Source organism: Rattus rattus, chromosome 14 (genome assembly GCF_011064425.1).
Source record: "Rattus rattus isolate New Zealand chromosome 14, Rrattus_CSIRO_v1, whole genome shotgun sequence".
Taxonomy (NCBI): Eukaryota; Metazoa; Chordata; class Mammalia; order Rodentia; family Muridae; genus Rattus; species Rattus rattus.
The window spans coordinates 4109428-4136581 of NC_046167.1; the positions used below are offsets into that span (position 1 = coordinate 4109428).

The window sequence follows — 27154 nt, forward strand, 5'->3', positions numbered from 1 at the left end:
GCATGATTAGTGTTAGTCATTGTCCTGGTTAGTTTTTTATTGTAATTTTGATCAATATGGATAGAGAAAACTTCAACTGAAGAACTGCTTGGACTTGATTGGCCTGTGGTCCTTTCTGTAGTACATAATTGATGCAGAAGAGCCTAGTCCCCTGTGGGTGGTACTCTCCATAGGCCAGTGAGTTAAAGCTGTATAAGAAAGCTAAACAGTAGTAAAGCAGTGAGCTAGCCAGTCTGTAGCATTTTCCATAAGTTTTACTTCAGTTCCTACCTTGTCTTCCCCTCAATGATGAACAGTAACCTGTAAGTGTAAGCCAAATAAGCCCTTTCCTATTAAAGTTGCTTTTGGTCATGGTATTAACACAGCAAAAGAAAGTAAACTAGGACATTAATTCACATTGTGTGAAATGTTGACCAACATTCACATGCTACACCACATGTACAGTTTAGGGAGTTGGGGTATCTGTGAAGGTTAGGGTATATATAGTTCTGACTTCTTTTCCAGTATCTGTTGCATACTTGTACCTGGATGTCTTACTACCCTCTCCATTGCAGGGCACCATAAGGACACCAGCTTTCTCCAAAGCTTCTCTTTACTTCCCAGTCACCATCAATAGCATCATCAATGGGCTGTGCTCCTCTCAAGTCCTCCAAGGAATTCCTATTTCTCTAAGTCCTCATTTCCAAAGCTGTTAATCTACATCTTAACTCACTGTTACTGGTTGACCGTTCAGTACTCCCCAAAGGGCATTTGTATTGAAGATGTGGTCTTGTATCTATTGAGGTTCTAATGGTACTGATTTCGTCAATGGGTTAATCCATTGTATGAGCTATTAGAAGGGCCTGGTTGGAGGACGTACATTACCAAAGGAAATTCCTTCCCTTCCTCTCCATCCCCTTCCCTCCTTTCCCTCTCCTCTCCTCTTTCCTCCTTCCATTCTCCTACCTGCTTTGAAGTGAGCTTTGACTTTCTCTGGTTCACCAGGTTCACCAGGTTTTGCCTACTACAGGTCTATAAGCAATGCATACAGCCAACCACAGATTGGAACCTCTTGAAACATGAGCTTGAATAAAAATCTCTTCTCATGTAAACTGTTTCTCTCAGGCATTTGTCATAGTGATAAAACACTGAATCTGCCAAAAACAAAAGAAAACAAAACAGAAAACCAAAAACCAACAACAAAGCACTGCTTCAATACTCCCTCGAGTCCAGGATCTCTGTTTTCTACACCCTTTTACACAGTCCTTTCTCTGCTGTTTCTACAACCTTCAGACTGTTTCTGCCTCTCCAGATGCCAGTCAAGTTTCCACCCAACTCGTTGTCCGGAACTGTCTTTTATAAATGCCAACCTAAGCATGTGTGTCCTATTAAAAATGGCTGTTAGGTTAGGAAGACGGCTTGGTGGATAAAGTGCATGCCAGACAATTCGAAGGGCAGGAGTTCTGATTCCAAGAACCCAGGCAACCCAGCAGGAGTGGTAACTTGGTCACCATTCCAGTGTTCAAAAGGCAGACACATGGGATCCCTAAAGCAAGCTTCCAGCAGACTACCCATATGCAAAAACCATTAGTTCACTTGAGAGAATCTTGGGGCTGGAAAGATAGCTCAGAGATCCTCATAATTTGATGCATCCCAGAACATGAAATTCATCCCCATCGAAACTGATAAGCCCTAATCTTTTCAATTATGGATCCTTGGCAAGAATGGAATGTTTTCTTATAGTCAGCTAGAAACTTAAGCAGATATCAGCCATCAAATATGCTTATGTTTTCTAAAGGAACAAATAGCATTTCTTAGAGACTTAGACATTAGGGGCCAGTTAAGGAATTTAGACTTCTCAGTAAACCATGTGGAGTCATAGACTCTGGACCCAGTCAGTTCCTATTTCCTTTCTGCCTGCCTACTTCCCACCTGTGACAGTAGCGCTGTTTGAAGATTGCAGACACCACTCAGTGATATCAGAGTACATTCCCAGTCTTCTGCAAGCAGAACCTGTTCTCACTTTAGGCTTGAGAATACTGCCCCTTCCCACTATTATAGAGCTATCAGTGGTGGAGGTCAACAACGACATTGGTCACAGCTTGAGAGTCCCCTGAACAAGTAGATGTAGGAAACCTGGTGCACAGAGTCATGGACTCAAGTTGGTAGATTCTTTAGGCCTACTGTTCTTTTGCTAGACTGACATTTACCCCAACAAGGGCAGGATCCGAGACAGGAGAGCTGATACCCAGGGCTAAGGACAGTGGCATTCTCCAGAGCAGTCCACCCAGCAGGCATATGGTTTCTGAAGAATATTAGGCCTTTCACCTTGTCTTGGAACAAATTGCATTTGAATTCTTTCATAGAGAAAGCTAGATACATCTTGCTAGAATCTCCTTTTGTAGCTTTTATAGTGTCTTCTCTAAGGAACTTGAATTGTTTTCCCTCCTCTCCTCCTCCTCCTCCTCCTCCTCCTCCTCCTCCTCCTCCTCCTCCTCCTCCTCCTCCTCCTCCTTTCTTCTTCCTTCTCTTCAGCTTCCTGCTCCTGAGTCTCCTCCTCCCCCACCTTCCAGGTCTACAATGGTGCCTAGAACACAGTGATTTTGGTGTTGCTTTGGTGAGGGACAAAGTTAATAAATGACTCATATCCCTATAACTACCCAGCTTCTGTTTTTCTGTTATTAACTTTCACTGTCATTTTTAATTCCTAAACTTAATTGAAGATTCAGGAAGATAGACAGGCAGACAGATACATAGGCAGACAGATAGATACATAGACAGACAGATAGAAGAGCAAATACATCCATACATTGTTAGTAAAAGAAAATAGGAACCAGAAATGCCATGAATTAAAAGCTTGAATTAATAGTATAAGGAGATCATAAGGATCGTGAAGTAATGGGACAGCTGATTATATGCCAGGCACATGTTCCTAGAGAGTAGAACTCTCATAGCATATATTTCTATTTAGTTCATTGTATTCATTATAGAATGGAGCAGCGTAAACATTCTCTTTTTAATTTTTTAAAGAATTAATCATCTTAATAGTTTGCCAAGTACATTTCTCAATGGACCACACAGCATGGCATGATGGAACTTGGAGGTGAGTGGCCTTCAACCCAGAGCACTGCATTCCTAAATGTATAAAATGGGCACCAAAAGTGCCTTCCTACACAACTCCCAGATCATTGCAGTTCACGATTCAGAATAATGCAATCTAAAGTATAATAAAAGGGTCAGCACCGGCGAGCAAATGCTTACACCAATGGTTTGGGACTCCTAACCAACTGGTCTCATTTCCCGCCTGTTCTTCATTCACAGCATCCTCTACTTCTGATGCTTCTTAGCGGCTCTCCTGTTGCTGATGCTGATTTCTGATGCGTTTTCACTTGAACGCACTCTCTCTGTGACTGCTCAGTGGCACTGCTTAGAATGTAGACAGAGTTTAAATGAGAATGGCCACTGAGACCAAGCTGATAGCACATCCCTCTGAAAATCACCATCAGACATGTGTATGTCTGAAAAGAATGTTGTGATTCATGTTATACAGACCAAGAGCAAAGCAAAGGAATCAAGATGTGAATATTTTGACGTTCTCTTTCCTAGTCTTCTTATGAAGTATACAATTTGGATTACTTTTAAATCTAGCATATTTTATCGTCAATTTTTACATATCAACTGAGATCTACTAATATTTGCCAACATTTGAATCACACCTTTTAAAATACATGATTATGAAGCGAAATTCATAAAACATGAGGGGATGTATATTTTCATATTCTTTTTTAAATCCCCCACGTTGAGCTCCACTGGTAAGCTTACATTTAGAGGTTTAAAAAGGAAATACATTTTTTTGTGAAGGATCAGAGAGAATGTACCAAAAGGGAGAAGACAAATGCAGAAAAGAAGGTCTAATGATGAGCACAGCCCTATTTCTTCCCTGCGAGCACAGTGTCTCAGCTTTCTTGCATGTGACTAAATCCTGGCCATGTTATTACCGTAAGCCACTGCCAAATTGGACCTGTAAATGTATTCAATACTTTATTCCTTTTTCCCATTTGTAGCATTGGTGGAAAATTTGTTTCAAAACTGCCAAAGCCATGGGGTGAAAGAAACCAGTGCTGGGATGATTAGCTACTCTTAGTTGGTACCACCTGCTAATACAGGATACAGATTGTGTAAGAAATAAACTCGGGTAGTGTTCTGCCCTTGGGCTTTTCAGTTGTACCTGCTGTGTAGTAGCCAGACGGCTTATCTAATATAAACTTCTCAACATAGCACCAAAAGTACCACTATGCTTCATGCACAAATTAATTGCTTGTTATCAAAGTAAGAGGTTCTGGAGGATTGTGCATAAAAATTCGATCTTATGCTAATATTAAATTTCACTTGCTTTCCCCAAATTAAAACATCTAGCTCAGGGAAGTGGAGGACTGGTTCAGGAACACTGTGTATCAGAAGTAACAACAAAGTTTTAGTATTCATTGCAGAAACTCTATAAATTGGGTAATTTGTATCAAGAGATAGCCTTCTTCAATTTGAATTACCTTACAGGTAAAACTGTGGAACCCATCTCTAAGAAGATCTAGCAATGGCACAGGGCCCACATCATAACTGTGGTGACAGTGATGCTTAAACTCTTCGAAATTGTATCTCTTGACCCATGTTGAACACTTGAGGAGTTCTATGAAGGTATAGAGGAAAGAAGCATTGATAGAAGGAAAAAGGGGGCTCTGAGCTAATAATATACTCATTTATGATGTCATATTGAAGGGGTATCTCAAACTGTACAAAAATATCTTTTATGTGTAGTACCAGTATAGGCAGCCATAACTGGTGTTCTTTGTCCCATGCCATCCCTAATTCCATCAGTTCTCCCACTACACTGAGTTCTCAAACACAGGGGGAGAGGGACACACTCTAGCAAGCTCCTGGAGATCATAGTCAGTAGATATTCAGAAGCTTCTGCTATATCGTACTTACCCTAGGGAACAAGGAAATGCCCAAGGTCCTAGAGAGGCTCAGTAATGCAAATAAAAAGAAGGCTATCATGTTTTTCTCAGAAGATCCTTGACTTTGTAGGCTGCTGTTACAATATACTTACTTTCTTCCGAGGACTTTCTCATCTTTAATGACCAGTGTAGCGACATTTCAATATTCTTGTTAAGGCAGAGGTAGTCAGCTCTTGTCTCTCCCTTTTGTCATTACCCTGAGCTCACTGAACTTCATCTACCAGTAAACTGGGGATAAAAATGAGCCTAGATAGGAAAGATCCCTTAAGTCAAAAACCACACACCAGCTGAGGGCAAGACTAAAGGACAGCAGAAATCATGACTCAGGGTTCAGCAACTTTACAGAAGGGATCTACAGAGTGTGGCAGCCTCTGGCATAGAAACATGAAAAATAGCAAGAAGGAGGGTGTTTGGAGCCTAGTAGGACAGGTGGCTTCATCTCCTTCATCAACACTATCAAAAGCAAAAACTACACATTGACTGATCACTCCTTAATTGACTACTTATTTTAATCTTTAATATAAATGCTTATTATTAATTATGAGTTATAAATCAGCCTAGTTCCCGAAGCATGAACTGATGGCACTTGTCAAAGCCAAATGCATTCTGGGATTGTGAATGGAGCATCTCAGATTCTTGGGCTATTAAGGCAAAACCTTTGAGAAAGTTGGGATGGAAAAATGTCCCAACATTCCCACTCCTACAGGGAAATACATTTTTTATTTTGCATCTGCTTGTTCTCTGTCACTCGAAGTCCTCACTAGACATGAAATTCTGTGACAAGGGTGACGGTGGTACATGCACTGTTTGGCAACTACCCTTCTCCCGCAAGCCCCTTGCAGTCCACTCCAGGACCGCTTGTGAAAAAGCCAAAGAAAGAATCTTGATTTAAGCATCCATCATTTTTTCATTCTCTATGTCTTTTGATAATTATAGCAATATTCAATTTCTACAGTCTTAAAACTTTACTTTTCTCACTGTAGAGGTCACCAGAATACATTTGTTCCTGTGTTATAGAAATAAATGTTGGGTATTTCTTAGTGTGTAGAAATAAGGAGTAGATCAAGGAACCTCAGCAATGCCTGGTACCATGTTAGGAATACGATAATGGTCAAATAAGCCATGATTCCTGGCCCTATGTGGGTATGTCTAATAAGAGAGACAAGGGTTAGATAAATGCTACTGAGATAAATATATATCGCTCAACAGTGGTAAATACTATGGAGAGAACTTACTTTTGGGTTAAGGGTTCTTGGAATGCTCTGCAGGAACGTGACACATTGAGTCCAGGTGGCAGGTGAAGAGTTAGAAGCATGAAGCCAGGGAGATGGAAAGGCTCCGAGGCAAGTAAGATGCTGGTGTGTTTGAGGCTCACCTGGAGCTCTGGTTTCTCCTGGCTTTCTGAGTGTTTCCATTCTTCCCCTTGTCCATTCCCACTAACCCATGCACCTTAGCTGCTTCCGTCTATGCACACAGGCCTTTCCTTTTCTCCGGCTCTCAGTTTCCCACTGATGCTGGACCAGGTACCCATGGTCTCTGCTTGCAAAGATAATGAGCAATTCTGAAATGTAGCACTTGATGTAATGTGTTTGCTACATTTTGTGCAGCTTGCTCATCCATGTATATCCCATCTCCAACCACTTCATTTCTCAGTCATGAAACTTTGCCCCCAGGTCTTCCCTCATTCAACGTTTGTAAGGTCTTGTGATTCCTGATTCTCTCTCTCTCTCTCTCTCTCTCTCTCTCTCTCTCTCTCTCTCTCTCTGTGTGTGTGTGTGTGTGTGTGTGTGTGTGTGTGTGTGTAGCATAGGTTTTCCTGCTTACATTTATTTTTGGTTATTTAGAGCCTCACAGTCATTATGTGTAGTGTTGAGGGTGACAGTGTCGAAAGGGTCGTGCTATTGACACTGCCCTCTGTTTCTACCTCTGACTACAGAAGAGCTAATATTCCTTCCCCTCTGTTTCCCACCCCTTTTTCTTTCTTCCCCAAGGGAAAAGTTATAAATCTTCAGTGATCACCTCCTGAAACATTTATTATGCTCACCTTTAAGTATACATGGGACACTAATTTGGGGAGAAAGAATGGAATTCTACCCGCCGTGCTTTCACATCCTAATTGTTTTATTTGATAGAAACTTGTTCTTCCAGGTCTCACTCCTGTAGGGTAAGTACGTCTGTCCTAGTTAGATTACTACTACTGTGATAGAACGCCATGACTGAAAGCAACCTGGGAAGAAAAGAGTTTATTTCTTTCACTGCTTTTAATGAAAAGCAGTGAGGGCAAGAAGTCAAGCAGGGCGGGCAGGAAATGACATAGAGGCTACAGAGGGGTGCTGCTTACTGCTTTGCTCCTCAGGACTTGCTCAGGCTGCTTTCTTACAGAACCCACAACGGGCTGGGCCCTTTCCCATCAATCACTAAGAAAATGCGCTACAGGAGGTATTTTCTCATCGGAGGCCCCTCCTCTCTGATGGCTACACCTTGTGTTGTGTTGACACATGCATCTGAGCAGAGTCCAGCCCCAGAGGCAAGCAGAGTTCAGTCATTTGGGTGTCTGGGGCCAGAGACTTTAGCACTTGATCAGCCATGTCTAATGGAAACAGGGACAGAACAGTCTACTTCCACTCCCAGGCTTAAAGTCTGAGCTCCAGGCTTCTTCAGAGGTAATGACTACTTACTCAGTGACTCCTGAAGGAGGTCTAAGATCTCAATGGACTCCCTCGCCTTTTAACTGTATTTTCAACTACATACATGAAACTATGGAGGGAAAAGCAGAAAAGGAAACTAAAATACTTCCTCTGACCCAGTGTCTCACCAAGATAGCTCTCTCTCTCTCTCTCTCTCTCTCTCTCTCTCTCTCTCTCTCTCTCTCTCTCTCACACACACACACACACACACACACAAACTGATCATTTGGATTCTATCCTCTTCCTTCCCTGATTTCCCTGATCCATAGCCTGTTAAGCCTGTTACCTTGACTTTCAAATACTTTCCTAAATTAGAATGTTTTCTCCTCCTTTCTTTCTTGGGGATCTAGAATTGCTTACCTGAAACACTGTTTCATTTATCCAAACCAGACTGTCTCCAACTATCTCTCTGCACTGGTGTCTACATGGTGCGTGAGTGGATCATTTTCTAGCTCAAAATCCTTCTTCAGTCACACCAAAGCTTTCAATGCAAATGCCATTTGAGTCCTTCTGCCTTATTCCCTCTCAGCAGTAGCTGTAATTCGCAGACAACATTAGTGGTGGTTTAGATGAGAAATGATCCTCATAGGCTCCTATATTTAAACGCCTGGTCCACAGTTGGTGCTGTTCAGGGAACTTTAGGAGGTGCAGCCCTGTCTTCCAGTGTGCTCTACCTGCTCCAGGTATGCTGTGAAAGATGTGTGCTCTAAGCTTCCTGCTCCTGATAATGGTGTGATGGCTTCATACCACCGTGATCAACTCTTAACCTTCAACTCCAACTTCCTTAAGCTTCTATGGTGATGGTGCTTTGTCATCGCAACAGGAAAATAACTGAGATGGCATCATGCATAGATTCACACCTGGTCCAACTGCCTTCATAGTCATCTTTGTCCTTATATATTATGGACATTGTGATGACCCCTCCTAATCCCATCTGCTCATCCCAATTAGTGGCTGATTTTCTGTGTCCGTGTGCCACCCTGGATGTTCCTGGATATCCCAGCTAACCTATAAGTGCCACGAAGGTGGGACTCAGTCTACTCCTGCCTGTCTTCTAGAATAAGGTATACACCACCCATGAGTATTGCTGAATGAATGACATTCAGGGGACAACAAAGGTTTGGTCAAATGACTTCTACTTGTTAAATTAATTTCCAGCTTATTTGGTATTTTTGTTTTGTTTTGATTTTAAAGTCCAGTGTGCCTAGGATGAGATTATATGATGTGAAATTTGATCAGACTGTTGACTGCTTGCTTATCCATCAAGAATAATGGCAGAAATAAAAGGAATTCTTTGTGGCCAAGGAAAGAGTAGTAGGGCACTTAAGCATAAAGGAAGCATAAAGCCCCCGATTTGATTCTCAACACTGCAAAGACATTTTAAAAACAACTTTCTTTCCTAACATCAGAGAAGCAAATCCAATATTGGAAGTATTCATTCTATTGCAGCACAAGTGACAGCTAAGACATGAAGTCACATGGATTTAGAAGTCATAAATATCTTCTGGGTTTACCCCCACCACCAGTCACCTGAGAATATGCCTATTTTTCTTTTTTAAGACTGTGAGCCACCATGTGGGTGCTGGGAACTGAACCTAGGTCTTCTGTAAGAGCAGCCTGTACTCTTAACCACTGAGCCATCTCTCCAGCCCTTAGGTTCTTTAGGACGTGGTTTTTAGTTTGTCATTGGACTTAAACTTCCTAGAGGAGAACACAGAAATGGCTTTAAATGAGAGACTTCGCTCAGTCTCGTCTTATTATTCTCATTCTCTGTTGTCAGCCACCTGTGAGGGCTATTCGTGGCTATCAGTTTGACTACATCTGGAATTAACTAAAATCCAGACAGCTGGGTGCACCTGTGAGGGAAGTTCTTTTAATGATTTAATTAAGAAATAGAAAGACCTAGTTTTTTCTTTTCTTTTATTGGATATTTTCTTTATTTACATTTCAAGTGTTATTCCCTTTCCCAGTTTCCCCTCCAGAAACCCGCTATTCCACCCCCCACCCCCTGCTTCTATGACACTGCTCCCCCACCCCCACTCACTTCCTCCTGCTTCCCAACCCTGGCATTCCCCTACACTGGGGCATTGACCAAGGTCCTCTCCTCCTACTGAGCCCCAGATACAGCACCATTCCTCGGGTTCATCAGTCAGTGACTTGGTGGAAGGCTGATAGCACTGTGCCTATTTCTTACCTCTTCGTCCTTACTGGAGTAGATATTTATTCTGGTTATGGATTTGCCTGTCTCTCACATAATGCTTCTTCAAAAACAACCATCAGTGGACTTACAGAATGCCATACCTGCTGTCATGCTATTCTACACAGTATTGCACTGAACAAGAAGATCACTTTAAAGCCAAAGAAGTGAGACAGTGGGTACACAATTATGGAATCCACTGATCTTGCCGTGTTGCTCACTATCTTGAAGCAGCTGGTCCAATAAAAGGTAGAATGGCCTTTTAAAAATACAGTTATAGTGCCAATTAGGTGGTAGCAGCCTCAAGGGCTGGGACAGGGTTCTACAAAAGGAGGTATATGCTTTGAATTAGTATTCAATATATGGTATAGTTTCTTTCTAGCTGAGATTGATGGGTCCAGGAAACAAGGGGTATATAATGAAATGATTCCACTCACTATGACCCCTAGGGACTTACTAGGAACATTTTTGCTAACTGTCCCTGTGACTGTAAATTCTTCTGGCTTAGAAGTTTGGGTTCCAAAGTGGGAAGCACTCTTAGCAAGGAGATACAATAAATAGTCCATTGAACTCGAGGCTCAGACTTCCCCTTCGCTACTTTGGGTTTCTGATAACCTTAAGCCAAAAGGCTAAGACTGGAATAACAATGCTAAGAGGACTGATTGATCCAGATTCCCAAGGGGGAAATTGGATTGCTTCTCCTACAAGAAAGATTAGGTCTGTAGTACAGGAGAACCTTTAGAACATCTCTTGGTCTTAGAGTGTTCTGTGATTAAAGTCAATAGGAAACTATAACAGCTTAATCCATGCAGAATGACCAATAGCCTAATTCAGGCAGGATGACAAAGAGCAAAAACCCATTAGGAATGAAGGTGTGGGTCACTCCTCCAGGAAAAGAGCCAAGAGCTGCTGAGGTGCTTGCAAAGGGCGAAGGAAATACCGAATAGGTATTAGAGGAAGGTAGTTATAAATACCGGATAAGATCGCGTGATTAGTGGCAGATATGAGGATTATAACTGACATGTTTCTGTCATGTTTTATTAAAAATGTGTTTGTTCAGATATTTGTGGTTTTTCCTCAATTTCTTTATCATGTAATGTAACATTAATTAGGAGACTTTATCAGTGGTAATCATATTTAAGTTTGAGATACTAAATTAAAGTCACTGTATTTTTTTATGTCAACTTGACATGAGCTAAAGTCATCTGGGAGGTGGGAAACTCAATTAAGAATTACATCGACCACCTAAAAGTCACACTGTAAGAAATAACACCTCCTCATTGCTTCCACCATCTGCCTGGCAACCACAAAGCAGCAACCATGCTTGAGTGTCCCGTCATCCCTGTTGGCCAGCCTGGTGTCAGATCAGCAATGCCTGCTGGGAGCTCTATTGCGTAGAATACCCGTCGGCCAGCCTGATGGCCAGAAGTCAAGTGACAAGACAAGTGGGAGAGGATCTAACTCCTTCAACACTTTCTTCAGTGAGACAGGCGCTGGCAAGCATGTACCACAGGCAATGTTCATAGATCTGGAACCTACGGTTATTGATGAAGTTTGTATTGGTATCTGCTGTCAGCTTTTCCACCCTGAGCTGGAAGGAAGGCATGAAGATGCTGCCAATAACTGTGCCCATGGTAACTCCTCTTTGACCACTACATGGTCATAGACCTTGTCTTAAACAGAATTTGAAAACTGGATGACTGGTACACATATCTTCAGTTTCTTGGTTTTCCTCAGCTTTGGCAGGGGAACTGGTTCTAGGTTCACATCCCTACTAATGGAGGGGCTCTCTGTTGATTATGGAAAGAAGTCCAAGCTGGAATTCTCCATTTACCTAGCCCCCCAGGTTTCCACTACTGTGGTTGAGCCCTACAATTCCATCCTCAGCACCCACACCACCCTTGAGCACTCTGATTTTGCCTTCATGGTAGACAAGGAGGCCATCTAGGACATCTGTCACAGAAACCTCGACATTGAATAGCCAATCTACACTAACCTAAACAGGTTGATAGGTCAAATTGTGCCTTCCTTCACTGCTTCCCTCAGATTTGATGGGGCCCTGATTGTTGATCTGACAGAATTCCAGACTAATCTTGTACACTACCCTCAAATGCACTTCCCTGTGCCACATATACCCTTGTCATCTCTACTGAGAAAGCCTGCCATGAGCAGCACTCTGTAGCAGAGATCACCAGTACCTGCTTTGAGCCAGCCAACTATATGGTGAACTGTGACCTTCGACATGGTAAATACATGGATTGCTGCCTGTTATACCATAGTGATATGGTTCCCAAAGATGCCAATGTTGTCATTGCCACCATCAAGACCAAGCATACCATTCAGTTTGTGGACTGGTACTCCACTGGTTTCAGGGTTGGCATTACTAGCCTCCCGCTGTGATACCTAGTGGCAACCTGTCGAAGAACCAGAGAGCTGTGTGCATGCTGAGCAACACCATAGCCATTGCTGAGGTCTGGACTCATCTAGATCACAAGCTTGATGTGATGTATGCCAAGCGTGCCTTTGTGCACTGGTATGTGGATGAGGGCATGGAGGAGGGGGAGTTCTTTAAGGCCTGTAAGGACATAGCTTCCCTAGAGAAGAATTATGAGGAGGTTGGTGTGGATTCTGTTGAAAGTAAGGGTGAGGAAGGAGAGGAATACTAAATTAAATGTTACAGATGTACTGCTTTCACAGTAAAGTTTATTCTGTTCCAACATAGAAAGCTATAGTCTGAACAGTAAATTTGTATTTGGCAATGTCTACTTTCATACAGTTACTGACTTATGCCTTAAATATGAATGATTTTTCAAAGACCCCAGCCATCCATTTTACTGATGGATTTTAAACAAAATATTTCCTGTCTTAAAAATGAAGGAAGGGAGGGATGGAGGGAGGGAGGGGGAGAGGAGAAGAGAGGAGAGACAGAGAGACAGACACAGAGAGAGACAGAGAGACAGAGACAGAGAGACAGATACACACAGAGAGAGAGACAGAGACAGAGACAGAGAGAGAGACAGAGAGAGAGAGACAGAGAGAATGCTTTTAAAAGATCAGATTGTAGACAAGCCTATAGGGCATTTTCTTAACTAGTGATTAATGGGGAAGGGCTTAGCCCATTGTGGGTGGTGCCATTCCTTGGCTGGTGGTCCTGGTTTCTATAAGCTAGCAGGCTGAGCAAGCCATGAGAAGCAAGCCAATAAGCAGCACTCCTCCATGGCTTCTACATCAACTCCTGCTCCAGGCTCCTGCTCTATTTGAGTTTCTGTCCTTACTTCCTTCAGTGATGAACAGTGAATGTGAAAATGAAAGCCAAAAACAAACAAACAAATGAACAAAGAAACAAACCAAACCAAAAAAAAAACAAAACAAAACAAAACAAAACAAAAAAAACCAAAACCCAAGACAAAAAACAAAACAAAACTATCACCCCTTTCCTCCCCAAGTTGCTTTCAGTCATGGTGTCTCATTATAGCAATCATTACCCTAACTAAGTTAGTCTCTCAAGGGACATTGCCACCTATTCTAGAATTCATAATGTGCCTGAGGTTGTATAAGGTATACTTATATAATGTTAGGTGTGATTACTACGTAGACAAATATAATGTGTTTGCCATTGTGCTTGTGATGGTTATATCATGTTAGGTGTAATTATAATGTGGTTATTGTTTTCACTTGGAAATTAAGCATAACATAAGAAGATATAATTGTGTGTCGAGATGACAAGAAGTGGGGTGAGTTGTAATGGCTGTTCTTAGCTGTCAACTTCACTACTTCTGGAATTAACTAAAACCCAAGTGGCTGGATGCCCCTGTGAGAGATTATTTTCTTAATAATCGTTTGCAATGGGAAGACCCCCTTTTAATGTGGATCATTTGAGGTGGGGAGATTTTAATCTTTTAACCACAGCCACCTTTCTGTTGGCAGCCTATATAAAGTAGATGGAAGAAGGAAGCTTGCTTTCTGTCAGCTCGTTCATACTCTTGCTGGCAAGTCTACCCTCTCAAGGCATTACAACCCAGTTCTTTGTGGTTCTGGTGTATACTGAAGATCAGCAGAGACATCCAGTCTTGTGACCTGAACAACTACCAGATTCTTGGACCGTTCATTAGTAGACAGACATTGCTGGACTGGCTGGACCACAGCCTATAAAGCCATTCTAATAAATCCCTGTGTGTGTGCAAACACCTGCACATGTGTTCACATGTGTGCACGTATATGTGTATATCCATCTTATACGTTCTTCTCTAGAAAACTCTGATTCATACACCACATTTAATTCTCTATTACTTGAATAATTTTTTAAAAAATTAAAATTATTGAGTAATACTGACAAGATTTTGGAAGTGTGACAAGGACAAATATTAGATAACAGTGGTAAGTGCTTTGAATTTTGTATTTAACAGCCACTTTGGCACAGAGAAAAGAAGGAACAAAAAATATGGGAAAACATTCTAGTCCAGAGACCACAGTATTTAACTTATCTGATATTGCGATACAGTCACAGGAAAGTATTATTAATGACTTTTCAGTTAATCTTCAAAATCACTATTTAATATTCAATGGCTAAAGTTGAGATTAGATTATCCTTATAAATGAACTCTTCCTTTTTACTAATTGGTGAACTGTCTCAACAGAAGTATATGCTGAAGTGTATTGTTCCTACTATGAACATTTTACATTCTTTCTTTCCCTCTCCCTATGTTGTTACCTATTTGGCTATTAGTATTATGAAATATTATTTCCCATACTTCTGGCAAAAGAATAAAAAGAAACTTTGGGAAACAATATAGAAGTGTCCTTGTGGCTCTTGTAACACAGTTCCTGCCCACTTCCCACAGGGAGTCTCCTTCTGCTTTATTCATTCCTGGGCTTTTCCAATTCAGGTTGCTTTAATGCTAGGAAGTCACAAAGTCTTTATTAGTTTCACTTTCTATTTAAATGATATGAGAACCTTATGGACTCCTGAACCAAGTGGCATTGAGATAGAGGGAATGCTCTGCTTTCATTCTGTTACTGGGACAAACACCACAGCTGGAAACCACTCAGAGGAGGAATGGGTTTAATTCAGCTTTTAGATGACAGTCCATCATTGAGGAAAGTTGGGACAGGAACTCAATCAGTAATTTGAAGGCAGGCCTAGTATCTATTTCACACAGTATTTACCCCTTACCAAAGAACTCACTCATAGCCAGGGGAGAAATCAGGGAGAACTCAGCTTGATGCTGCACATAGTCTATGCTTAGCTTTCTTGAGAAGTCCAGAACTACCTCCTCCGAGGAGTGATGCCACTCACAGTGGGTGGGATGTTCTCCCATCAATTAAAAATTAAGACAGTTTCCCTAGAGACTGGACTACAGACCAATCCAATTCTTCCATTGAGAGTCTCCTTTCCCACAAAAATAGGCTGAGTCAAATTGATAGGTAAAGCTAACTAGGACAGAGGGTTAATTTTATTGTCACATGCCTGTACTGTAGCAGTCACCATAACAAGCCTTCTTGACCTAATGTCCTTGGTACCCAGCTGAAAGAGAGCTTGACTCACAAAGAAACAAATAGCTCAGAAAGTGGCACAGCATGGTAGAGTAAAACCATTTCTATCTTAAACCAAGAAGCAAAAGAGTAAGACAATGGGTCCCATATTCTCCATCAAAGGCATACTTCCATAATTTAAGTACTTCCCAATAGGTAGCAGGTTCTGAAGAGCACCACCTTCCAAGGATAACACCACAGGATGAAACCTTAACATGTGGGCCTCTGATAGCTACTCCAGATTCAAACTATAGCAACCAGTTCTTGCCAAAGCTTCAGTGTCACAGCCTTGTGGTTTGATCTGCAGATGTCTGTCTATTGGACACACAAGAGAGTCTGGGCAGTGAGTTGAAATGTCTTTAAACTGAAAAGAGAGAAGAGTGTTCAGAGTAAATCAAACTAGGATAAATAAATCATCCTCTACAAAGCCCTTCCACAGAATATGGGGCAAATAAAAGAAATAAACTATCCGAGGAAAATGCTGTGAAATCAGGGAAACGATTTCTGCTTCCTTTTCCCAAGTGCCATTGAAAAGTCTTATTCTCTTCACACATTAAAGTACGGCGTGAATGGAGAAGCATACTGCAGATTTTAAATCACATACAAATGCCACTTCGTGAGGGCTTTCCCAACTAGCCAGAAACAGATGTAGGGCATTTTTGCTCAAAATCATCTGAAACACGGGAAACAGCAGAGCTGTGAACAAGTTCCACGACTTAAATATCACTGTCACGTGTTGAAGTATGGTATTATTTTTTAAAAAAGTAATCTTCGTACTAAAGAATGAATATAGTTCCCCAAGACAAATGGAAACCTGAAAAACTCACAGTGAGCACCGTGCACCATGGGGACAGACGAGAGCCTCTCAGGAAAAAGGCAACGCAGCTGACTTCACAGCACATCGTCAGGACAATCACATCAGGTTAATACCCGAGATCTTACCCCAGAGTGGCTGGGCAAGAAAAGGATTAAAAAAGCATCAAAATTGAAAGCAGAGTAACATGCTCTGTGTCCAAATTTAATATGGTAGGTAGCTTCGCACTCATTAGGATACAAGAAATTCATAAATTCATAAGATACAAGCGAAGCACAAAATATTAGTGGTATTACTACATAGTAAAAATGAACAACCTGAAAAGAGAGCCAAGACACAAATCCCATTTATAGCAATACCAACAAGAACAAAGTAGAAATTAAACTAACTAAAGAGAGATTAAACTTATACCATGAACACTATAAACTACTTCTGAAAGAAATTGAAGCTACATATAGAGATTAAAACATATCCAGCTTCATGGACTTAATACCAACACTGTAGATTTAATGTAATCTTTATCAAAAAACCATTGACATTTTTCAGAAACTTACTCTATAAAATGTATGTGAAACCTTAAAAGAACCCAGCTTGGCAACACGATTTTTGAAAAGAACAAAGCTAGAGAGAGGGCTCCTACTTCCTGGTTCCCCAAATTCTTAACAAGGGACAGTAATCAAAATAGTATGATGGTAGCAGAAAGACTGATCTGTGCACCAGTGAATTAGAGGAGAATTCAGGGATAAGCACTTGCCAGGAGGTCAGAAAGGGTGCCAGGGTCATTGAGCGGCAAGTTCTTCCAAGTGAGGGTTCTAGGAAAGCTGGGAAAAGGTAATTTTTCTTTCTGTGAAAATGAAGAACACTGAAAATACTACCTAACACTACATACAAAAATTAACTCGATGTAAATAAAAGACCGAACCATAAAAACTGAAACTATAAATTTCTTAGAAGAAAACATAAGGCAATGGATTTAGCAATGACTTCTCATACACATACCACCAAAGGAAAGGACTGAGACATTGGAGATATATATATATATATATATATATATATATATATATACCAAAACCAGAGAAAAGGTCAACCCACAGAATGGAAGGAAATACTTGCAAACCATATTTATCTTTAAGGAATTAGCATCTAAGAAAGATAAGAGAGAACTCTTTACACCATCATCAAAAACACTGTAACCAGATTCAAAAGTGGACAAAGTATTTAAAGAGATAGTTTCCTATACAAAGGGTAACAGGATGTAAAGATACTTGACCTGACTAATCACCGTGGAAATGCCAATCAAAGCTACCATGAGATATCGCCTCACATTCAGGGGGATGGCTACTGAGATATTTTAATTTGCAAGTATTGTCGAAGACCTGAAGAAGTTGAAATCCCTATGCTGTGTCTGTGAACTGCAAATACTAGCACCAGACCAACAACTTAAGAGATTTCCCATATCTGGAGATGGACTTTGGTTAGATGGTCTATGGCTCTATCAGTGGTGTCACTTCAGTTAAAATGTGTGTGTGTGTGTGTGTGTGTGTGTGCGCGTGTGTATATGTGTGTGCATGTGTGTATTTCTGTGTGTGTACATGTGTCTGTGCATATGTGCATGTGTGTGTGTGTTGTACAATACAACTAATTGCTGCATATAATTTTAGGGACATATAAAATAATATAATTCCTTATGATTCCTTTCAAATCTTTAGGATTATTTGTTCTTTTTTCCTCCCTCTCCTTCTGTATTGACCTCCCTTCCCCCATTTCAGTTAAAGCCCTGCTTGCCTCTTTCCCCCAACCCCTGCATAACATCTGTATCCTGCTAATTTCTTCTCTAGTACTTCCTCCTTCCTTATCCCACCATGCTCCCTTTTTACTTTCTGGGCTTTTTAGGTTACGCTAGGGTCAAGTCACACATTTGAAGATTTAGAGCTAGCAACCATGCATGAGAGAGAAAACACTCAAATGTTTGTCTTTCTGGGTCTGGGTTACCCCTCTCAATATATATGGGGAATTCAAGAAACTTACAAAACTGAATAGGCTATTTATGTTGCCCTTGGTTGTTTCTCAGTATTTAAAAGTAAGTCCCTCTTTCTGACGACACCATATACTTTATACATAGGATTCAAAAAAGGAATTGAGCTGAATATAACCTGAAAGTGTTCTTCCAAAGGACTGATGCCTAGAGCATTGGAAGCTGCTATGCGAGTTGCCAGGGAAGCAATGAAATCAATAGTTCTACTCAGCTGGGATACCTATCAACCATAAGACCAGCTGGTGAGAATCACCAGAAGCTGCAATGGTGGCATGCATATCTTGGTAGCAACCAGCAGTTATCTAGCTGGACTTACCCATGCAGCAGGAAGGAAATTATGTCTGGTACTAGAAACCTTGAAAAGTACCCAACTAGTGAGGCCATGGACCTTAGGAGAGAATCTCGTACTGCCATTTTACTAGACCGGCATCATTCCTAATATCGTTCTAAATAATATGTATTCTTATACCCAAAGGTAAGAGTATCTCTCACACTTTATCCAAGAAGATTATCTTTGCAGCAGAGGGAGAGCATTGCAGAAAGCTACCACTGGTCAAAATGCAGAGAAAACCTGATCATGTGCTACCTTGCTCTGTAGGCTAAATCTATAAAACAACCACAGCATATATGGCCCAGGAAACTTGGCAGAAGATGGGGGTGAATGATTATAAGAGCCAGAGGACTAAGGTATTTGCTATGAAGTGTGTCTCCTAGAATGACAAGGAAGCCATATCCATGATACCTCAACAGTATGGTTGCCTAAACAAGACCTGAACAGCTACTGACAGTATCAATAGATACACTAACATAGAAGGGAGATTCTATATGGGGCTCCACCCCTAGACAAAGAAATGTAGGCAACTAAGGACGAGAGAGAGAGAGAGAGAGAGAGAGAGAGAGAGAGAGAGAGAGAGAGAGAGAGAAACAGAGAGGCAGAGAGGCAGAGACAGAGACACAGAGAGGGAATTAGTCATCCGCAGGGGTCAGCCCCTTAATTGGTTATCCAGTATCAGAAAATCAGTCCTGAAATCACATGCATACAAGCAAATGTGACCCATATGTTTTATTTATGTATTTATAGACATAGAAATTAAATATATGGTGTATGTGTAACAATAATAACTGAGAAGAGGCCATGAATTTGAGAAGGGGTGGGGAAAAGGGGAGGGCTTAGAGGGGAAAGTAGTTTTACTTTAATTAAAACATTAAAAGTAGACTTCCAAGGAAATATTTCTATGTTTACATTACAGTGGCGTATTCACAATAATTAAAATGCAGAAGCATCCCTCATCCATCAATAGATGAACTAATGTGCAGAGTAGAGCATATGCATTCACTAAAATGATATTCCTTTTTAAAATGGGAAAATATCCTGACATAGCTACAGCACAGATGAATCCAGAAGATGTTCAAAGTGACACAATACAGTCACAAAATGACAAACCCTGAATGATTACAATTACACCAGGTGTTCAGAGTCAGCAGAAACACAGAGCTCATGAGAGTTGGTAAGCAGCAGTTACAATATTTGAGATATATCTTAGTCACTCCCTTCCTCTAACTAGCCTCCGCCTCTCAGTTTCTGCCACTAATGCCAACAAATGATGAAGTCATTAACCTACTTACTGATCCACCAGTGAAGTCAGAGCTTTTGTGATCCACTTCCCCAAAATTCTGCCTCTGAACTTGAAGCATTAGGTACCAAACCTTTAATAAATGACTCATTTTGGAGGGTCCTTCATTTCTAAATCTTAATGTTTACCAATTGAAAAATGTGCAAAAAGTGAATATTAATAATTGCAAGCAACTATCAACCCTTCAACAAACAAACCCACGAAGTACCATGTAGTGTGTACCAAACACTTTTTCAGTGTTCTTAATACTATTTCTGAAAACATTAGCTTACGTTAATTACAGTATGTCCCTCTGTAAATGTTATATACTTCTTTATAAAAGGCCTTGGAATCACAACATGACCCAAGGTAATATAAACAGACATTAGAAAGCAAAATGAAATGTCAGTTGGTTGATGTACTGGCTTGCAACCATGAACATGAGTCAGAAGGTTACTCTGGTCTTCCTGGAATGAATCTTCCTTGTAATTCTGAGCTCTGGCTTGGTCCAGTATGCTCCCAGGGTTACACAGCACAGGCAGAGTCCTGGTTTCAGACATTGAGTTTTCTGTTTCTTCTTGCTACTCCCACAATAGCCTATTGAATCTCCTTTAAGTATCATTAGTTTCTGTTTTTCTTCCCTTTTTAGTCCTCATATTGGGACTCACATAATTATAAATATTTTGTCTTCACTCAAGGCAACTAGGGAGAAGGATAGTCTGCATTCATCTCTACAGTGGACTTTTAGTACCTCTTCTGGATAGGAACTGGATTTTATGCTTTTGGGCCCTTCAATGATTACTGTGGATATTATGAATTGAGAGATTTGGACAACCTCTGGAGAAATGGTTCTGTGGTTAACTTGAGCACTGCTCATTCCCAGAATCCATATTAAGTAGCTCACAGGCTACTGCTCCAGCTCCAGGAGAGCTGATGCACTCGTCTGACCTCTGTGAACATTTGCACTCAGGTGAGCCTGCCTTCCCAAACATTCACCCATAAACATAGAACTTACACTCTCAAAAAGAGATGGACAAAATTATTATTACCATTTGGTGACTGAATTAGGACTAAACGATGCCCTTTAACTCCCTGCTTATGGTAAAAGAGGACATGCCATGTTGTGTGTATATGTGTGTGTATGAGTTGTGCATGTGCGTGTGCATGTGCTTGTGTGGAGTTACCTTCTTCCTCTACATATAGATTTGAGTTCTTAGACTATCTCTGGGGTGTTGGTTTTTCTTCCCAAACTTCAAAAGTCTCTTCTCTTGTCTTTTACAATTTTTGTAGCACTTTATATGTCAGGAAGGAATTTGGGTTGTGTCTGAAGGCAGCTGGGTGTACAAAAGCCTGGATGGAGAACACAGCTGTGATCTGTGTAACATGATGTCAGCCTGGATGGCACCACATTCTGTCATTTGTCTGAGCTGTTTTATAGAGATGATAAAATTCAGTTTGTATTTAATTATTGTTTTGATAATTTGGTGGTTTTAAATCATGTTCCAATGATAAAATTTCCTTTCTTTTGATTTCATCCAGTTTCTGAGGGCAGTGACGAAATACAACTGATTAAGGCCCATATGTGGAAAAACTTAGCAGTGCCCATAACAAAAATGGTCTTCAGCACAGTGTACAATGAATATCTCAGAAGATGCCTGGGGATGAAATATTAATACTAAAGTAAGAAAAGAACACTTATAAATGCTACAAGCTGAGTGCTATACACCATGACAAGGTAAATTAGATAGATAGATAGATAGATAGATAGATAGATAGATAGATAGATAGATAGATAGATAGATAGATGATAGAAGATAGATAGATAGATAGATGATAGATAGATAGTAGATAGATAGATAGATAGATAGATAGATAGATAGATAGATAGATAGATAGATAGATAACTACTATAGAAATAGTAGAACGATAGGCTATCTGGAATCCCAAGGATGTCAAGTGTATAGAAAGGGAAGGATGGACATAGGCAGGAGAATTTTGCAGGCAACAACCTTGACACTGAATACGCCTTGGATTGAGTCCCACCCTGCTAAAGGCTGTAGAATCAGAGTATCAAACAAGATTTCTTTTTCTTTTTATCTTTTTCTTGCCAACCACAGAAAGGAAGACCAGGTTGTTTATCTGCCAGACTCTAAGGAGTTATGCCAGAGAGATTTCCAGACGGAACCTGCTAAGCTTTGGGTTCCAGTGAAACTTCAGCATGAAGAGATTGTGGAGGATACCATACCAGGAAGGTCATAGTGAGCAGCCATTAGATTTCCTTTTAGAATGTCGAATAGTCACTGTAAGAGGCCTTCCTTTGGAGTCCTGGTGAGCATCATTTCCCTTCTTCTTCTCAGTGGTACACACAGCTCTATACATCCTCGGCCTAAACTGTGCTATATATCCATGTCTTTAACTAGCCTTTGGTGCCTCTTAAAGGCCAGGTAGTATAGTAGACCATGATGATTCTACGTTGGAAAACTGACAGCTCCTCCCTATGGGCTTATAGGCAGGTAGAGAAGATAATGAGACAGGGCCATCATTAATGATGCAGAAGAGTCAGTATGGAGGAGTTAGTACAAGGACAGGGTGGAGGGAACATTAGAAAGTAGTGGAGAACTCAGAGGCAAGTTATTTGGGGGCAGAGTCCTGCAGACAAGTAGGAATTTGTCAGAAGGAGTAGGAAGGGATCAGAGTTATGAGGCCCCAAGCATGCAGTGAAAAGTGAGGATCTGAACAAGCTGAGGTTGTGCTTTCCTCTATGTTCTGAAGGTAGACATGTTTGGACTCTTGCTGCGAATGCTCTCAATTATTCTTGCTGATCAACTGTTCAGTTAGTTTGGATCTTGGACACAGGGCATTCTCAACCTTTTAAAATGATGGATTTGCTGTCTTTGAATGGACTCTTCTTGTGTTCTTCAGTGTTCATCTAGAAGTTCAAAGTCTGGATAATTCTTGCTCAATACAGTGAGAGTCCTGTTCCAAGATATTCTAACATATATTACAGGAATTTCGTCCACCAAGCACACACAGGCTGCAAAGCCCCAACCCATTGCCTTGTTTGATTCCTACAGCTGTTGCCCTTACCAATGAAGAAGTAGATAGAAAGACAGATGCTCAACTTTAGATTGCATTCTCAACCAAATGTTTGGATGAAGATGGCCAAACAGATACAGCATGTCATAGGAGAAAGATCTCCGTTTACTTCCATTATCAGCTAGCTTAGTAGCTGGGAGATTTTGGAGGTATAAAGCACATCCCGAAGCATATCTAAACTCACCCCCATTCCACATTCCTTCGTAGTACTGGGGATTGAAAATAGAGCCTTGTACTTACCCTCCACTGATCTATTTGTCCAGATTTTTTTTTAACGTTTTATTTTTGATATGATCAGGCTGGACTTGAACTTATGATCCTCCTGTCTCTTGAGTAGCTTAAAGTATAGGCCTGGAAGACCAGGCCCAGTAGGATACTGTCTTTCTGCATAGCTACTAAGTTATGACAAAGGTCATTTTATTATAACCAGGGTCACTGATACTTCCTCTATTTGAGTTTGACACCTTGATTAACATCATTCTTTTCCAAATCTGAAACCCTTTCCCGAAGAGAAATAAGCACAGAAATCTTTTTATACATAGATTTGGTCTTCCACTGGGGAAAAAAGACCATTAAGCTGGAGCATAAGAGCCCATCAGAGTCCCTAGAGATGGCATTGTGGGATCAAGAGCTGATGGGCATTGCAAGGTCTTGTGCCTTGTGGAGCAATAAGAGCTAAGCATGGGCAACTGAGAGCTGAGGAAGCTGAGATGGAAGTGTTTGTAACTATGTGGATGTGGAAGGTTGTAGCCTTTTCTTCTTTAACTGTCTTTAATATATGAATAATTATTGTTCTGTGAGCGGAACACCACCCTAACATTATTTTTAGGTTTCAGCTCTTTTGTTGATATTCTAATTCCTTTCATATAAATACAACTTGAAACTAAAACAACAAACCCCAGAGAGACAATGTAGGGTGCACTGTAGCTCATCTCAAAAGGCTGAGATCGCAAATCCAGTAATTACTGCTTTGGTGATCTTCAGGTGGGGACTCAGCTTCCCTATGCCTTAGCTTCCCTCTAGGTAAATCACAGATGAGAATTCTCTATTGGTCTCCTGTAGAACTTAAGTGAGATTGCCCATATAATGCACATAGCTCAGCACAGGGCTGACGCATGGATGGCAATTGGTTTAGAGTCATTTAATTGAGCTTGGGATAATATTTCTTAAAAGTCACTCTAAAGTCACTGAATAAAACACCATATTTAAGAGTTAATAAAAATGTTTCTCCTTTATGTTTACATTCATTAGTAGCATGTCATAACCAATGTTTTTATACAACAGAAAATGTTATTGCAAAATAAACATATTCAAACGCAACACCCAAGGGAAATTGAGAAAGCCCAATATAACATGATACCAGAAAATTATAACATGCTTCTCAACTCTCAGCTAATAGAAATAAAAAGAAATGACATGTGTGGTTATTTTAATTGGAGGCTATGCCAAGGTGTTTAAAAATAGTCAATGTTTCAGATATAATTCTTCGGTATCCAATTATTATACACTTCAGAGTACAAGATTTTCCATATGATTGGAAGTAAAAAATCTTATCCTACATTGGGCACTAAGAAATACCTTATTTAGTGACTTCTACTCCAGAAAAAGAGTTGTTAAGATTCTAAAGCATGTATTAGCATTGTTCTTAATTGACCACTAGAATGTTAATGGTAAAACCCTACTACTGAGGATACCATATATATTGGTCACAGGATATGGGGAAATAAATTTGCTACTGACCAGGAAGCTTCCTCTCTCCTGGCTAACTTTCATAGTACTGGAAGGGGCTATACAGGGTACAGAGTATACCCATCATGGGAGAATCCACAGGCTCTCGGAGATAAACCTATTACTATTATGTCCTGCTAAATGGACATAGAATAAAAGTGCCTTATAAATTCCTGTTTCTACACCTATAAATTAGTGTAGCTCTAAACTCTCGTCAAAGGAATTCCTTTGTATAATGGATCGTGGTTAATGCAAAATTCATAGATGGTTGAAACAGTGGAGTGTTCAGCCACAAGTGAGATATAACCACTCAAAAACCACTGTAGAAGAAGGGTCAGGAAGATTGTAGGTTAGGGAGGACTAGAGCAAAACAATTTCTTCTGTATATGACAAGACTGACATACGCCTGACCTCACAGCAGCTGTGGCTGCCTGCACAAGACCTGCACAAGATCAAGCCAGTCAGCATTCCAGCATCAAGTAGGAAAGCATTTATGAGCTCCCACTGATAACTGAGGAGCTTCAGGGTTTTTAGGGAAGGAGTCAGTTTTCTTTAGAAGTGTGGTTCCAGTTGATGGTGGCACACTAAGGAATATAAGGGCGACATGAATTGGATTCAGTAGATTATATATTATGTATGACACAAAGTTGTAGTGTAGAGAGGTGTTACAAGAAGATGTTCTGGTGAATATGATAAATATACATTGCTTCAAATTTTGAAGAGTTAATAAAGATAGTTTCTAAAAGAAGCAAAAGGAAAGGAGACTACTGGGAAGGAGGAAAGGACAAGTCGGGGTGAGGGGTCGGGAGGGAAACAAGAGAATAAATGAGAGTGAATATGATCAAAGAACACTATACACATTGTGCTGTACATGAATTTTAATAATGAAACCCAAAGTATAAGTAAAATAAATATGAAGTCTTAGGAAGCAAAATATAGACAAATATAATAATATTAAAGTTAAGTAGTTCACTCATCCCGTATAACATATTTCCAACTTACTAATAATACTCTAAGATTCCAGAAATCGATGAACATCTTGATAGTGAAATTCTTTCTACTTTTTAATGCAAATTACTTTGGACTTGACATGAACCACAGGATAATTGAGCCAGTGTGAAAATGTACACACAATCGGCTGTTTCAAGGGCTCAGCAATGACCATATACTGCCTATATCTAGTATTTAGCCTGAAAAAAGTTGGCTTTATGGAGTGAGGCAAAGATTCCATTATCAATAGCAACCCAAGGATCTGGGAGGATGGCTCAGTTGACAACATATTTTGTACACAGGTATTAGGACATGAGGGTGATCAGCATCCACATGAAAAAGTCAGCTACGCTGGCTCATACTTGGAAGTCTAGGGCTGAAGGGATGAAGACAAGTAGAGCCCTGGGACTCACTAGCTAGCTGAATCAGCAAGCCCCAAAGCAAGGTGGATAGCTCTTGAGGAACAGCACTGGAGGTTGACCCAGGATCTCCACATTCACAAGCTTGATAAGAATAACTTTCCCCAAAATATTTTTAACCAATGCATAGTAAAAGATGTCTGATTGTGTCCCCTCATCTCAACAGTTTCACAATTCAAACCTGAACAGTCTCTTTTCCAGGTTATATTACTCATAATTACTCAGAGATATATTTAAGTCAAATAACCTGACAAGAGACCTCTAGGGATGTCTCAATATAGTTATAGATGCCAGCAGGATAAATTTATATCTTCACATATCTTCACAGGTTTCTGTAATAAGATCTGCTGAACCCCAAGAAATTATTTTGACTTTCAAGACTGCTTGCTACCATCACAGTTTAAGCCCTTCACTCATAATAAAACAGGATAAAATTCAAGTATTTTCCATTCCAAATGGAAGCTCAAGGGGCCATGGCTGTAACAGCTTCTTTAAGCAAAAGAGCAAGAGCTACTGAATGGGCTTCATGCCTCGTGATTGGGGAAGTCAAACCTTAGGGGATGAATTTTCAGCATACCTTTCCAAATTCTTCAGCATGTAAAATCCCCACTGTTCTGTCACCTCGTGTGACTGAATAAACTTCCAAAACCATGCATGTGTTCTAGTGCATAGGATCACATACACAGTATTATGGAGAAGACTTCATGGCCAGCACGGCTTGAGGAGAAAGCATCAGATGCATGTCTGCTGATGAACTTTGCATTTCTTCAGGCTGAGGAAACATTCGACCCCACCAATGATAACACAGAAACAAATGAGCAGCCATGTTCTAGATGCTGGTAACAGAGAAGTCACATTCGTTAGTCAGTCACAGCCTCAGTCAAGCCCTTAGTTAGCTATTCACTGACCCATTGGGTGTAATTTGAGTCAGGTACAGTCTGCAAAGTAGCTGGGTAGAGAAAGGCATAGTAAGAGTAACAGAGGAGGTAAGGTTGAGACAAGTGCCAAAAGATTCTGTATTCTAAACCAATGAGTTTAGAACTGATGAGCAC

At 40.5% G+C, this 27154-nt stretch overlaps 1 long non-coding RNA gene and 1 pseudogene across 1 annotated transcript in view; one reads left to right on the top strand and one right to left on the bottom strand.

Annotated features, from left to right (window-relative positions):
• Positions 1–27154, bottom strand: part of LOC116883939 — a 331039-nt gene that overhangs the window by 252330 nt on the left and 51555 nt on the right. The window lies entirely within an intron of this gene.
• On the top strand, positions 11196–12541 carry LOC116883934 (annotated as a pseudogene).